General features: G+C 40.1%; 2 long non-coding RNA genes across 2 annotated transcripts; both read right to left on the minus strand.

Moving 5' to 3' along the window:
* Window positions 1–1,055: 1,055 nt before the first annotated feature.
* On the minus strand, window positions 1,056–3,981 carry LOC146507915 (uncharacterized). The gene is made up of 3 exons (XR_014876884.1): window positions 3,612–3,981; window positions 3,265–3,422; window positions 1,056–2,583 (listed from the first exon to the last, which is right to left on the minus strand). It is a non-coding gene; the product is annotated as an uncharacterized LOC146507915 (long non-coding RNA).
* Window positions 3,982–7,802: 3,821 nt separating this feature from the next.
* On the minus strand, window positions 7,803–10,588 carry LOC146507916 (uncharacterized). The gene is made up of 2 exons (XR_014876786.1): window positions 8,716–10,588; window positions 7,803–8,455 (listed from the first exon to the last, which is right to left on the minus strand). It is a non-coding gene; the product is annotated as an uncharacterized LOC146507916 (long non-coding RNA).
* Window positions 10,589–16,178: the final 5,590 nt, after the last annotated feature.

The raw sequence follows: 16,178 nt of genomic DNA on the forward strand, positions 1-16,178 counted from the left end.
ATAAAAACAAATGATTAAAAAAAAAAAAAAAAAAAAAAAACTGTCCAGGATTCAATGTTGATCTATTTGGCTGCAAATTCTCACTCTTTCTTGCAGCAAGTGCATTATTCTGCATGGATGAGTCTAACAGTTAAACATAATATTCTCCATCTGATTACCTGGTGTCATACTTTGGAGAGGAAATCTTTTCCACTGAGATTAAACATAGTGTATTAAATGGACAACAAGGTTAGTCACTTTATATAATGTGCATAAATATTCATAAAACAAAACATGAGAGATGCTTGCTTTGTTGTTCACAAAACAAAACAAAAATATAGCGAAAGATTGCTGTGACTGAACTAAGCAGCATAGCACAGAGAGGGACTGTGATTTGCACCTAAAGGTTTTGTCAGTAAATATTGAACCTGCACTAAATTTGGATTTTTCTGCGTTGCTGTCATGTTAAACAGCTCTGCTCAAGGTTAGAGAGGTATGAAAGAGTTAAAGATGCAACGTGACATATTGAAGTTTGAAACAGAAACAGGATCTGTCGGTGAGCGTGTAACTGTAATTGCTGGACTGGATGTTCCCGTCAGTGTCTGGAGACCCGAAGAACAAACTCTAAAACTTTTTAAGAGCTATTTGTCTTTCAGCCAGCCTGTCTTCTTCTTAACCACATCATTCTGTGTTGAGTTAGTAAGGCTCAGTTAGTTCCATAAATGAAGTGTGTCAACTTTATGGAAATTACACTTCAACAAACAGCTGTGTTAAATAGCACGCTGCTGTACGTGTGTGAGTGTTTCCTGTTCAGTTTTTCACTGGCACAATAAGATGACCTGATGAAAAAGAGGAGCAGCACGGTCATTTATTAACAGTAGCACACATATAGTTTCATGCACCAGGGGGCAAACTTCCCTTTATAGTAACAGTGGCATCTGAAGGTCAGTGCTGTTGCTCATTTATATTTGGCTGACACATGAAACACGTATAAAATATTGAAGAAATAAGAAAGAAACATAAAAAAATATATACACAACAAATTATACAGATACCTGTTATAAAGAGCCGTGTTGATGCGATTATGCTAATGAACATTTTCGGGTTTCATAAACTACATTAAAAAGAGGCCCAACAATCAGATTTGAGCAAGCATTTGGCAACAGTGGGAAGAAGGAACTCCTTTTTAACAGAAATAAACCTTCTTATCCTCTTAATTTTCACAGAGCTTAAAAATCATGGATTTAGATACATAAAGATTGCGTTTGTTGCAGAAATTGTATTTTTGATAGGAAAAAACATTAGAAAATTTTGGAAAAAAAGAAAAAAGCTTGCAACCACTGCCTTGGAAACACTAATATATGGCAGTATTAGTGAGGAGGGAGTTACTTGGAGGTAAGAAAACAAAAAAGAAACAACCCCCCCCAAACAGTCTGTACACTTAAAATATATAAATTCAACTGTTCAGTTGGACCTCAAGACCTAATTCAGCAGACATTATATATGCATCGAGCCCCCGTTTTGTTTGTAGTACATAGATTATGTTGTAGTGCAGCCTTATTTGATGTCATAAACTCAGCTTTTCTTGGATCGTTTTCATCATTTCTTGCCTCCACACACCATACATTAAACATTATAAAAGGAAAGCACCTGTGTGGCAGGACAAAGTATTTATTGATATTTAAACTTCCTTATGTAAACTGTCAGCTGAAACCAGCCACCGGCCAAATGACATATCTTTCATGTACACCTTCCACCACTACCTAACAGGAAATTTAGGTCGGAGCAGAGGTGTGTGGGTGTGTACATGTGCGGATGTGAACATATGAGAATTCAGGCTTTCCTTCATACACAACTCTGAAAAAACAAACCATTTATCATGTTGTAATTTGAAAATAATTTCCACATGTGGCAGTTATGTGAAGGTCTTAATAGCCAGAACATTATGGCTAATTTTCACGTTTACATTACAGCGCATATGACCATATCTCGGATAGTTTTTCTCCGCTTTCTCAACCTACTGAAAGTGATTTAAGAGAAGTCTAATGCTGTGAGCTCAAACAGTTCAACACACTGAACCCACGGTGCCATTAAAACAACCTCCTGACCCCCTCAGGCAGAGAGCTGGCCCTCTCTGATAATATTTTCATAGGCTGTGAATTATAAGTGTTTAAAAGGGCACTAATCGCAGAGTTATGCTCATGCCAAGAGCTGCTTAGCATCAGTAACCACAGAGTCTGGACGGAGAGTCTAGCGGACCAGATTTTAGCCAAAGTTAAAACATTCATTATAACAATTATTTTTTATAGCATATCTGCCTGTTAAGAAAGCACAGAGTGGAAAATGCAAGAAAGGAAGGAAGACGGGGGATGAAATACAGCAAAGCCTTCTTTAGTCAGATTTAAACCATCCGTACCACTTATATGTGTAACGTGCGCTGGGGACGGTTGCATTTTCAGAATTTTCCAGTCTTTCTAGCAGAGTTCAAGAATGGGGGAAGGAAATGGTGAGCCGTCCTTTGAAGGTCTGGAGAAAGGCAATCATCCTCTGAAAAGTCTACATCATGAGTATCTCCAGAACTGGGTTTAACCTCCAGCTGATCTCCTAAAAGTGCATAAAGTAGAGGCATGAATGCATGTTAGTTTACCTCAGGCTGAATATGACTTAAATATGCTGCCTCTAAGTAAGCGAACATATAATAACCAAACATTTACACTGCAGGCTCTGGATGAGCTTGCAGTGTAAATCCAGAGACTTTGTGAAGTGGCCTTGATCTCGGCGAGAAGTAAAGCAAAACACATGTACAACATGCTTAAAAACAAAACAGTCAGGACGTTTGTCAAATGGGGAAAAGAAAGGAAAGCTTAAAATCCATCATTAAAAAAAATCATGCATTTTATTTTTTAGGTCATTTCACTGGATTTATTTAATCCAGTGAAATGACCACTGGATTAATTAACCATCACTTATAGGGAAATTCTAGTTAAGCAGTGGTGGCGGGTTGTCGGTGCATTGGCAGCTTCAAGCTGCCCGTCTACCTGCAGAGAGTGTCCTTCGTCAGATGAAGGCAGTGTCAATGAGCCTGTGAGCCACTCTTGATATTGTTGGTCAGTTAATGAGCCAGAGAAGAGGGATGTTCAAACATACAAAAACCTGAAGAGAAACTGAGTGCTAAAAAAACAATGAAAAGAGTCCACTGCAGCTGCTGTCTTTACTTTTCATGCTGTATTCTTTGGTGTTTTTGTGCTTCTCCTGTTCATGGTGACGTCTGCTGTCTCTCCTTACCCTGTTCTGGTTCACTTGTCAGCCAGTCAGCATTCGAGTGACGCACAACGTCATCCACATCGAGCAGCCTGCAGTTGGGATTTTGGAGAACTGCGCAGGAGAACGTTTGCCGTGGTTGAAAGCCCCTCTTGAAACTGTACGCTATCTGTAGGAAAATACTGTCGCAAACAGACACAATTGTGGTTACATAAATTGAGATCTTGGACAGTGATACATGAAAAATGCAAAAATGACAACAGAATATCATGTGGTGAAATTATTTTTACACCCTATAATTACAAAATGAGCTGTGATCAATCAGTCCACACATCCACACACTTTACATTCCTACCTTCATGGCTACCAACCTATCTCTCCACTGTCTGCATCTTTTCACTTCCTTTCCCACTCTCCTGTGTTTTCTTTGGCCTGGCACTGAGGATCTGGAAGTGTCACGTCATCACAGCAGAGATTTGTTTCTCTTGGAGGATCTCTCCGTAGGATATCTGCTAATATGATTTGAAATCCTCAACTTGAAATTGGCAGATTCTTACAAACACTGCTGGCTCTGACACGACTCGGTGAAGTGCAGCATTCTAGTCTATCTGAGAGACAGACTACCTGCAAAAACTACAATCAGACCCAGCAGTCTGTGGGCTGGTGCCAGTTTGAACCTTTCTTTACTTTGGCTGGATCGTACTGTGGAAACAAACAACCTATCAGGCAACATATCATGGAGTGAATATGTAGTATTTGAGTATTTAGTACTTGACATTCTAACAGAAACTATGGACCAGCTTGGCGCATTAAAAAGATCATATAAAAGAATCACCAAAATCAGAGATGCATAATATATGTGGTACAGACAACATTATGAATGTGTGAGACATAAATCCGGGGTTCTAAAAAATGTAATAATCCAGCAAATCAAATTATGCTAAAATAGACTGGAAAGATTTTGTTAGGTCAAGGCCATACAGCGTAGATGAGGTACTAACAAAGCCTACGAGATTAGAAAGTGAAGGCATGCAGATGTACCTTAAACTTGCATTCTTCCTAATGACCAGCAGAGGGTGTGCAGGGTTGTAAATGTTAAAGAAATTAGATTATGTAGATGTTTATGAGAAGATGTGTGTTTGTGTGCGCAGGGGGCAGCTTGTCATCCCCACTCACCCTGCAGGCAGTCTTTTAAGTTCGGGCCCTCTACCAGAGGTCTGGGAGCTTGAGGGTCCTGCGCATCATCTTTGCTGTTCCTAGGACTGTGCTCTTCTGGACAGAGATCTCAGATGTTCTTCCTGGGATCTGCTGGAGCCACTCACCCAGTTTGGGGGTCACTGCACCAAGTGCTTTGATTACCACTGTTGCTTGTGGTAATCAAACACAATATATTGCCACATCGTGTCAAGCTCTCCTCTCAGCCACTGGCATTTCTCAGGCTTCTTGTGTTCTTTCTTTCTGATTTTGCTTTCACTTGGCATTTCTACATCTGTCACTGCGGTCATCTTCCTCTGCTTGTCCATCACTACAATGTCAGCTTGGTTACCCATCACCAGCTTGTCCATCTGTATCTGGAATTCCCACAGGATCTTAGTTCGGTCATTCTCAACCACCCTAGGAGGCGTATTCCATTTTGACTGGACCTGGGACTTCTAGGGCTAACATTCGGCCAATCGCCTAAAGGGTAGCCCACACTGTGGCTAGTGAGTACAGTCTAAGTAAGTACAGTCTATGGACCAGTCAAACCTCAACAGAAAAAGAGAAGAGTGGTCGATATTTAAAGGGCACTCACACGACTCCTGTTTATTTTGACAAAATCCTGTGTGAGGAAAGTTGGTATAAAATGTCCAACATTTTCAGAGATGATGGTTTGCCCTCACTGATAGGGGCTCGGCTTGATGCTAGGCTAAGAAAGAAAATGGGGCTACTAGCCTGTCCTATCATTTATCTGTAATGCTGTGTTGGCTGGATCAGATTAGACCAAGAGGTGAGGACAGTGATTGAATGTACATGAGTGAAACTTTACTGACATTACCTAAAAGCCGCCAAAATTCCCCAAAGCTCAGATGCTGGTTTTGGCAACTACTCTGTCTTCAAAGAGCGCATCAGCTAGGGTGAACACTTTGAAATTATAAACAAAGGGCTTGTAGAATTTGGAAGAAGTGATTTGGCCAGATCTCTTCCAGATCTCTGCAGCCCACTCCACATCTCTGCTTGAGCCTTCAGGCTATATTTGTCAGTACTACCATAACATACCTAAAATGTCCAGCTCAGTGCTCTGTGGTTGAGTTGCATGATGGGTAATGACTGTGCCAGGTTAAAAGAAAGAGTAAAAATCCTAAAAATTCTCACTTTGAGTCCAGCATTGTTAGAAGAGTACCATGCTGAGTTCCCTTCACTTTGCACAGTTTGACCACACTAAGCTTTGAAAGATTTGCTTAAATGTTTTTTCTTTACTCTCTGATCTTAATATAATGCATTTCTTACATTATATTTTATTTCTCTGTTTCTTTATGTCCCCAGTCGTACCCACCTTGTGCATCTTACTGCCAATTTCTCCCATTCTTTCTTTTCCCCTGCTCTTCAGCACATCTGAAGTCAAGGTGATTCAGAAGCAGTTCTCCTCTTTCTAGATGACAGGCTTTGGCAGCGGCAGAAAAGATGGACAGTTTTTGCATAGGTGGTGTGTATATTACAACATCTAACTGGTTTTCCAGCTGGGGAGAAAGTGATGTGCATGCAAAACAATAATGTTTTGTGTTACTTTGTTCTGCCGCTTGTTGCGGTTTGAATTCAGCACAAGAGCAAAAGTTCAGTCACATAGTGGTTTGGAGGAATGTCAGGGGTAAGGTTTAAAAAACGACGCAGGTTGGTGGAATGCCCTCACAAATATTTGTGTGTGTGTGTATAAAACGTGGTATGGCAAGAGTAAGACAACATTCTTGAGATGCAACGTGTCTTCTCCCTTTTGCTCATCTTCTGTCGAAAACATCAGGTGGCTCTCGGGAGAGATGAGCAAAGGCTTTTGGGGAGGAACAGAGAGTCGGGTATAGAGGAAAAAGCACAGAGAGAGTGTGTGTGTGAACGAGACACAGGAAAATGAGTAAACTCTTACCAGAAATCATAATGACTGTTTTTGTGTGTCAGCTAACTTTAGACTAAAAGGAACTGGTAGCTAAATCTAGAGTAAAACGTAAAGAGAAAGCCATGCTGACCATAACTAAGTATCATTATTAACAACAACCGAACAGATAAAAACAAATTCTTGCTTGCAAAAAGCTTTACACACTTTCCCAAGTCCAAATTTGGTAATAGGTAAACAGACTGGAGTCGTAAAAGACTTTTCTACCTCAACAAAGCACAGTTTTGTGTTTTGAGGTACATTACAAATATTACTTTACAAATCATCGTTACTGAAAGGTAATAAAGTAGCCATGTATATTTACTCAGGAATTTCTAGGGAAATAAATGCAAAATATTGATTTTCTTAACAAGAGCACAGCATCTAAATCCTAAGAGTATACAGAAGTAAGCTTGGTCTCCAAAGCCACATCTTTCTATTACTTTTTTCATATTAAAAAACTTTAAAACACACTTGGTGTAAAACTTGTTTTACAAACTACAAACTCTGATAATGATAAACGAAAAAGATCAGATTCTTTGACGTAGTCATATATTTCTCATTTTGTGTATTACATTATTGCATTTTGAGTCTCACTATCACTAACACAATCAGCCAACACTGCATTATATTTTTCAATGTGACTGAAGCTAATTACTCTGCTCACACTGCTCATCTATAAAGGTTTCATTTTAAGGTCTTAACCGTGGTAATAAAATGACAGATCTTATTTATTTATAGTTCCTAATGAGCTCAGTAGATTATATACAGTCAATAATAAAACACACACAGTAAGCAGTGAGGTGCTATGATGCTTTAACACACAGGTGTCGAACTCCAGGCCTTGAGGGCCGGTGTCCTGCAGGTTTTAGATGTGTCCTTGATGCAACACAGCTGATTTAAACGTCTAAATTACCTCCTCAACATACCTTGAAGTTCTGCAGAGGCCTGGTAATGAACTAATCATTTGATTCAAGTGTGTAGACCCAGGGTGAAATCTAAAACCTGCAGGACACCTCAAGGCCTGGAGTTCGACACCCCTGCTTTAACAGCTGTTAGTGAAGCTCTTCCCCAGAATGCCCAGCTGTATATATGCAACTCCTGACTTTTAGTCTTTGCTCAGCTCTACACATTTCTTTTTCATTTCCCTCCTTTCTGTTTTTAGCTCTTTGCCTTCTCTTTTCTTTCTGTGTTAGGCCTCTGCTATAAAATATTTTAACACTTGAGCGTTACTCATCTTACGCTCCCCTCTTGTCTCCTCTCGCCTTCTAGCATCAACACCCAGTCCCGCCTGTGACCGTTCCCCTATTGCTCTTCATCTATCCCTCTTCCTTGTCACTATCACATGTACATTTAGTAAATGTTAAGCATATATAACACATCATCTGTTGGTTGGCCACCCACAAACCATATATAGTACGTTCTCTCTGTTTTCTAATGCTTACTTTCCTATTTCTTTGTGTTTTTGTCCCGTGTTCCACCTCCTCTTCTTCTCTTTCACCTAATTCTGCCTATTTATTGTTACTGCGTATCTTTCTTCTCTCCCGCCTATATCGCACTTCATCTCTCAGTTTCTCTCAACACCGGTTTCTGTGTGTCTCTCTGAGCATGCCTCTCTGTGTGCTGATGTCATGTGTTTGCTTTGGGCTGCCCCGCACCCTTTGACATATATATGGACCGAAACATGTGATAATGTTTACCCAGACAACTCCTTTAATTGTCTGTTTAAACACAATAATTCACACTTTTAAATTCCAGAGAAGGAAAGGTCCGAAAGGGAAGTGTACAGGCGAGAGAAAATAAGAGCAATATGTCCTTGAAGCATAACTTTGAAATGAACTGAAGGAGGTCGTATTAATTATTGCTGAATTATTATGCGATTAAACATCGACTAGTTAGTTCCTTCCAGCCATAAACAAAGAAGAAGACTTTTATGATGAGCTGCAACAAGCTTGGTGTTACCTGGAGATCTGCCTCCTGCTCTCCTCTTCCTGTATGCCTTTGTAGCTGTGTCCCATAAGTCTGCACATTAGCAGCGGGATTTAAAACTCTGACACTGAAGGATGCTTCATAGGAACAGCTGCCAGGATTGATCTATGTTAAAGACATTCGGGGGAGCAAACACAGGGGTGTATCTTATTTGTAACGGGCCCAGAGCCTCCTCTCCATCATATTTATACACACACCTTCTCCTGCCATTAAACATGCGAGTCAGTTTGCTTTTGCCATGAGGAAGGTGGACAAGGTTACTGCCTCTTAAATAAGACCTTGACACACCTGCATAAATTTATACCATAAAGACACCAGCAAACTGACTTCTCCCAGTTAGTCCTCTCGGTCCCTCGGTCTCTCACCCTCATTCTGTGTCTTCTAGTCTTGTCTCTGTCTCCTCCATCCGTTCCCTGTATTTAGTCAGTCTGAGTCTGTGTACGTGTGTCCCATTTTGTACGTGTTTTCCTGTGCCTGGTCTCAGTTTGTTCCCTGATTTATTCTGACAGTCCCGTGTGCATTGAGTTTCTGTGTCGAGTCCGGGCTTCTGCCTCTGTGTTTCTTTCTCTTCCTGTTTTATTTTGACAGGCCCTCGTCTTGTGTGTGTTCTGTTTAGTTTTGTTTCCCCTGTCGTTACTCTGATCTAGTTCACCTGTGCCTTGTTTCCCTCAGCTGTGTTCCATCTCCCTAATTACCTCGTGTGTGTAAGTCCTTAGTTTCTCATTGTTCTTCATGACATTGCTATAGCAGCTTCCCCCATGTCGTGTGCTCTGTTTTCTAAGCTCTCAGTTCCTTGTGCTAGTAAAGATTTTGTTTGTGAAGTCCAGAAATGAAGCTGAGCTAAGTTCTGAAGTTTGTCTACGGACAAAAGATGCCAAATAAAAGATGATGTTCATCTTTTATTTACAGTACATGTGAATACCTTGACTAAATACTTTAAAAACTATACCCTCCTCATCAAACAGATAACTGAACTGAAACTTATAATTTTACTCAATTTGAGCAGTTTGAATTTGGTTTCTAAAATCTCTTCAAGATTAAGCTTCGATAAACTGTTTCTAAAGAAACTTTAAAAATCCAAATCCTGCTATCAGTGTGCGTATCTACAGTTTATCATTCACTGAAGTCAGTGGTAGCCAAGCTCAGACTCATGAAGTTGCCAGCACACAGCCTCGGCCCGCTGAGCCACAGATCACCTTGTTAGTCTTGATTTCCAAACCTGGAAGTTCCATCTGTGTGATTCACTCCAAGGTTGACTGAAGGATCAGGTTGCCCCTCTGGCTTCCTGATGTGTGTGTGTGTGTGTGTATCTCTACGGCATGTGTTCACATGTGTGCGCTGAATGAGGGCCAGGTATGGGTTGAGGAGAAGGATTGATGGTCCTGGAGGGACAGAGCAGCTGGAACAGAGAACACCGGATAGACAGACGGACGGATGGAGAGGAACAAGGGAATAAATCAGAGAAGAGAGGACATAAAGGAAGGTGGCTAGCAGTGCAGAGGAAAGAAAAGGAAAGAAATGGAGAAAGAAGACAAGAGAGAGAGGAGAGGAGAAATGATGAAAAGGAGGGAGAGGGGATCAGAGAAAAAAGAGATTTGTCGAGACAAACAAACTGCAAATTCTTCAGAAATGATGTGATGTAAGATTTCAGTAATAGTCCAGCAGGCGCAATATGTGCCGTCATTCAAAAATGCCAAGAGACCATAGGAAATATCATATAATACTAATGTATCTGACCACAACCATTCTTGAGTCTGTGCAGACGCAGACAGATACACACACACACACACACACACACACACACACACACACACACACACACACACACACACACACACACCTCTCATATCCCTCCCTCCTTCCCTCTTCCTTTCTTTCACTCTCCACTTCTCTTTTCCTCTCTTTACCACATCCCTTACTTTCTCCCTTCCCTTCTGCTGCTAACCCATTCAAAACAGACAGACAAACACACACACACACACACACACACACACACACACACGCTATATGCCTCCTTTTCCTGACCACATCCCCTCCTCTCTCCTCTCCTCCCAACCTCAGGTCGTGTGGTAATGAGTGTGTGATGGAGCCTCGTGGCTACCAGACTGGCAGAGGTATTTTTAGCACTTCTCGTGGTTTCCATCACTAAATATGCTCCAACTTCATATTTCAAACTTGAAGCTAACCTCAAAGGGGAGAAATGGTTTAAGCTATTAGACGTTGCTGTTAAATGTGTCGGTGAGAATTGTAGATAACTCACCGGTGGGGAGTTCAACTCGAAAGAAAAAAAAAAATCTACATGAACTTACATTAAGAAGAACAAAAAGGCAGAAATTTCAGACAACCAAGAGTTATATTATCTCTGTGTTATACTGAGGAGAAACACACGTAAATCAGTCAAAGCAAAAATATTTTCACTATATTACAGCAGTTTTTATTTTAAAAAGCTGCAGAGCATTGAAACAGAGATTATTTCTACCCATCAACATATATAATAATACCACACTGTGTATCTTTTTAAACCTGGTGCCTAGATACCTAATGATTAACATCAGCCTGAGATAAACTATTGATTTGACACCAAAAAAACTGGTTAAATTTTGCACTGGTGCAGTTTCATTATTTGACGCTCGGTGTGGAGGAGAGTTAAACAGGCACGAAACGCCATGGAAAAATACTGCTATAAATGTGTACCTCACTGTGATACCAGCATCCTTACAGCAACACGAGTACTGTGGACATCAGGGTCTGTCAGGGCCTGGAAAGGAACCTTGACCAGGGCTGGCTTTAATTTAAAGGTGACATCTTTCCTGACAAATGCCATATGGGTATTGTGTTGCATGCGGTTGTATGCTGCTGGCAAGAAACAAAAGTCCCGACAAAGTGTGCTCTAAAACAAAAAGAAAGCATATCAGCAGTTTCCCCAAAGTAATAACTGACCTAAGTCTGCAGTTTGTGCCTGCTCACGTGGGCCATTTTTGTTGTAGAAATATTGCTGTCTCAACCACAATTTGTGTTGATAAAAAAAGCTTGTCATGCATTGCTCACTTTATTTCCATATGGCCCAGTCAGCTGCAGTTGCCACTAAACAGTACATTTACTCTAAAATGCTTAGCAGAAATTCCCGTAACAGAGCCAATTTGTTCCCAAAAGGGTCCCAGTACAAATTGTCCTACCTCTTTTTCCACTTTCAGCTTGTTGTTGTCTGAAACTGTAATCAGCCTGAGCTGGAAAACCTTGCAGATAATCCGGAAAAGTTCATTTATTAAAAAAGAAACCCAACAACACACACATATATACACAAATTCATTTATGTTTAAAAGAAAATCTGTAAACAAACAGAGATAGAAAGTGTTTCATGGTAGGCACTGTAATCTATTTCTGCTCGTGGTGTGCACTGACAGTCAGATTACTGGCCAAAGTAATCTGAACATGTGGAAAGACAAAAATAAGAAGACTAATTCCTTCTGACAACAGAACACGATTATTCCTCTCATCTCAGCAAAGTGCTTCTCAAAGTGCTGAATGAGTCGGCTAATTTCAGATGATCAAACCAAAAGCAATTGGGTGTCATTTAATTGATCTCTCTGATATTATATCTTACGTTTACTTAACAACAAAACGCAGGAGACTTCTCTGGTAATTCGATCTAACTGCACCAAGTTCAATTCAACGTTTACCAGCACAAAGCAACAAATATAAAGAGGATTACTCCAGTCTGTCAAATGTTTTTGAATTATTCAAAAGGTAAAATGATTTAAGTATTTAATTCTGCAGGAAACAAAGTTAAGCAAAGAGATGCTGCAGAAAGCCAAGAATCTACTTTACTCCCTTATATGACTTTCTGAGGACAGATTATGTGTAGACGTGAACTGTTTTTTAAGATACTTTAAAGTTTTTCAGTTTAAGATTAAAAACGTACAATCTATGGAAATGAAATACTCTGTTATGTGCAAATCCTAATTTATGTTGATCAAAATATTATCATTTGTTCTTCTAGCAAAAAGCGAGTGGCTTCTGATCTGATCGATGGCTCACAGAGGAGCAGGGATCTTATTCTTTCTTTCTTTTGAGCACTTCCACATTTTTACAGAGTGCTCCATCTCCTCCATCTTTATTTCTGTTGGCAGGCTCAGCTCATTCTCCCTGAACATCCTTCCTTCTCTCACAAGGAGGTTCATTGTCCTTAGAGGAGAAGGTGGGTTTATGATCCATACAGAGACAAGTGGCAGAAGCACATACCGTAACTTATTGGGAACTGTAATCCCATCACTCCCCATCTGCCAGGGTATGTTTGCACTGTGTGACTGCTGGCTGGGTCAGCCCACTGTAAATTCAGCCTTTACAAAGTGTAAACAGAAGCTGATCTCCACCCTCGGTTTTCTAGATGTTTTCACTGTATTCTCATATTTCTAAACATAATCACTTTGATGTTATAATAACATAAGTTTGCAACCATGGCGCACAAGGCTGTCGTTCCAAAGCCAAAGTAGTGAAAGCAAAACAGAAGTAAAACAAAAATGACTGGCGATGATCTCGGTTTTCGATCTCTTTAGTCATCATCTTCATTTAATGAATCATCACAGGATGTATGTTTTGTGTCACTATTAGAAGCATCTTCCATTTATTACATGTCATCCATCTGTCTTCCCATCATTTCTCCTCCCGACTTGCCTGTTTTGTCATTTAAATCTCCCGATCCTTGGAGTCAGTAGACCATCTGGGAAAAAGACTTCTGAAGACTGTAGCCGGTTCCAGTAAAACCACAGCATCACTTTTTTTGATGTACCTGTGTGTTTTTCTTCACTTATTACATGATCATGTTCCATGATAAAAATAGAAAAATAACATAAAATTGTAAGACACGTAAAATGTCAGTTTGCTGCTAGCTTCTATCCAAGCTCATATATCTGGGCGAGGCTCAAGTGTAGCATCATTATTTAGAAATGAAACAGTGGCTCGAAGACAGAAGAACAACCATAACTCTTTACAGCTCATCATGCAGACAGTTTTTAGGGAGGATTTATGCAAGTTTTTTCCTGATATCATCCAGTTCCAGTTCTTTTGCTCTAGGTTGCACAGTGGTTTCACAGATAAGGGTGTTTAAACTGTTTCATATCGTTTGGACACGATAAGAGGTAACTGGACTTTTTAACACTGATTCCATCAAAGATGTTTTCCCATAAGGAGCCTTTAAAGATATTTCAGCCTCAAAGGAGACAATGTCCTGTCACACTGTAAAAATGGAGCAGTTAAAGCTGCAGATAAGATTTGATGGCTGAATACACCACACCTTAGATTGGATTAAACAAATGTGATGGTTTTGTGCATTGTTGAGATGAGGACATAAATGGGTCGTGTGATTGTTGGATTTCTCTGTATAATTGTGGGGTCTCTTCCTTTACATTATTACAAGCTTTGAGGTGACTATTGTTGTCATTTGGTGCTATATAAATAAAATTCAATTGAATTCAATTGAATTGAAGTATTTGACCGATCTGAGTTATGCCGAGCAGGATCACAAAAGCAACAATCTTCAGATATTCCTAGAAACATCCACAAAGAATAAACAGCAACAGAAATTTGTCTCATAGAAACCACACTTCAGACATGTCACACTGAACTGAAGTGAACAATATAGGAAACAATTACACGCACTGCTTAGGAAATAGAGCTCACTGCTGTGCTATCAGATTATATTTAGTTACTCATACTCATGTATTTTTTCAGCCAGAGCTGCTGCTCTATAGGGAAGCACGGTGCGCTCTGACCTCGCCCTGACCACAAAAGCCTGCTGTAACTGACTGGCTAAACTGCTCATGGAAGTGGCTAAAAATCCGTGGCACCCAGATTCCACAGGGCGTATCCTGCACTGCCAGGTCACTGCTGCTGCTAGTTTGGTATATTTCTTTCCTCGCATACAGCATGCATCATCTGCTACAAGCTCTTATAGCAAAGCAAGCTTTGCAAAGTAAACATGCTGCTGAGTAATGGACAAGAACACTAGGTCAAATCTTTGGCAGCCGCTGATGTTCTCCTGGATTATAAATTGCTCGTATTCTTGGAGTTCCCAATCCCTGATGTCTGGTGCTCTTAAAATCATTTTTGCCTTGCCTCCTTTGGTGGGCTACTCTAACAGGCATTTTGTCCTGGGGCTGTATGAATTATGGGTTATCTAGGGAGTCAAATCCTGGTTTCTATTTTTCTCCTTGAGATGTATCGTCTTACTGCATGTATCATCTTTCTTTGAGTCACTTTCATAACAGGCTCTGTATGTTGGCAGTGCAGGGGGTAAGTGAGTTTTTGCCAGCTAAATACATGCCAAAGGAAAAATACAATTTTGCAAATAAACAGTTAATTCAAACATAATACAATATTGAAAATCAAAGATATAACACATTCTGTTCATATTATGTACAGCTACACACTTGATTTATCCCCATCATGCACAGTAAAGTTATGTAGACAGAAAATCAATTTTCCTTAAAACTGACCAACTCATTAAATCAGATACAGTACGAACCTGAAGCTTTCTTTCTCTCTGGCACAGTTCCTTGACCAAAAAAATGCCCTTGTTTTGTGTCCATGACAGATTAATATCACACACAGGCACACACAAATTTGCACTGATAGCAAATGTCTGGAAGCAAAGTGAACATTCAGAAAATGAGATGCCTCCACACGATGGCCCAAGTCACCAAGCTCTTCATGGACACCAGAAATACCAAGAGACAGCTGGTCCGTGAAAATGTCCTGTAAGATTAATATTACAGCAGAGTGAGGTACGCTGAAAATTCTTCACTCACAGCGTGCACTGCTCTGTGGGGCAAATTTCCATCCACACAACTGTGACTGATGCCCATTTTTCCATTCGAGCTGCTGCCAGTGTATAATCCTGTTTGTGCTATAAACCATAGGCCGAGATACCTTTCTCTAATTTGGGGGATGATGAAGTCTTCACAGAAGTCAAACCATCCCAATTTAGTGTTGTTATATTGTTGCAACTACCTTGAAGTTTTTTCTCTCCTTTATTTTGGAAGAGAACGAATGATCATTTATAGTCAGAAGACTAAAGTTTTCTGGCCATCATACTCAGAGGCGCTTAGTAAAGCACACTTCGTTCCTATTAGGTACAAGTGTGGGAACATCTCCTGGTGTGGATTATGTGCCATCAAATACTGAAAGCTTTAAAAAATAAAACTGTGTGCAGAATTGTAGGGGCAAATTGACCTGCAGTTGCGGATAATTGATCTTCCCACAGGGCACTGATCCCAGACTTAACCGAAGGGGACACAGAGCCCAGCCCTAAGCTGAACTTGAATTTCATTTTGACCTTTTTCGCCTTCTCATTGAGATGGAGCAATTTTGTCAGGAAGGACTGAGCAAAAATTGCTATGTCCAGATGTGCAAAGCTGATATTATTCAACCTAGTCCCACAGCTGTAATTACTGCAAACAGTGCTCTCTCCAATTTTCTTATAATTAGATAGCAGGTTTTTCTCTGCCTGTAGTGTTTATGCTACTGCATTGCATTGTCTGTAACAACATTCATTTATTTCTGATTTTACAAAGAGGTCATTGTAAGGTAACAAATTATATTAATATGATTATTATTATCATTGTTGTTGCTAAATGATGGGTTAGGGTGAGGAACACCTCATCGTGTATCTCGGCTCAAATCAAACCAGATGCTGGTGTTTGTTTGTATTTAATGTGAACACTATTTGCTTCATAATGAATAAAACATAAAGCTGATTCATAAATACAGGGTTGGTGAGCTGCTGTCATCTCCCAGTGGCACCACAAACAGGTTGTACCAGTTGACCTAT

Source organism: Neolamprologus multifasciatus, chromosome 11 (genome assembly GCF_963576455.1).
Source record: "Neolamprologus multifasciatus chromosome 11, fNeoMul1.2, whole genome shotgun sequence".
In the NCBI taxonomy this organism is placed as follows: Eukaryota; Metazoa; Chordata; class Actinopteri; order Cichliformes; family Cichlidae; genus Neolamprologus; species Neolamprologus multifasciatus.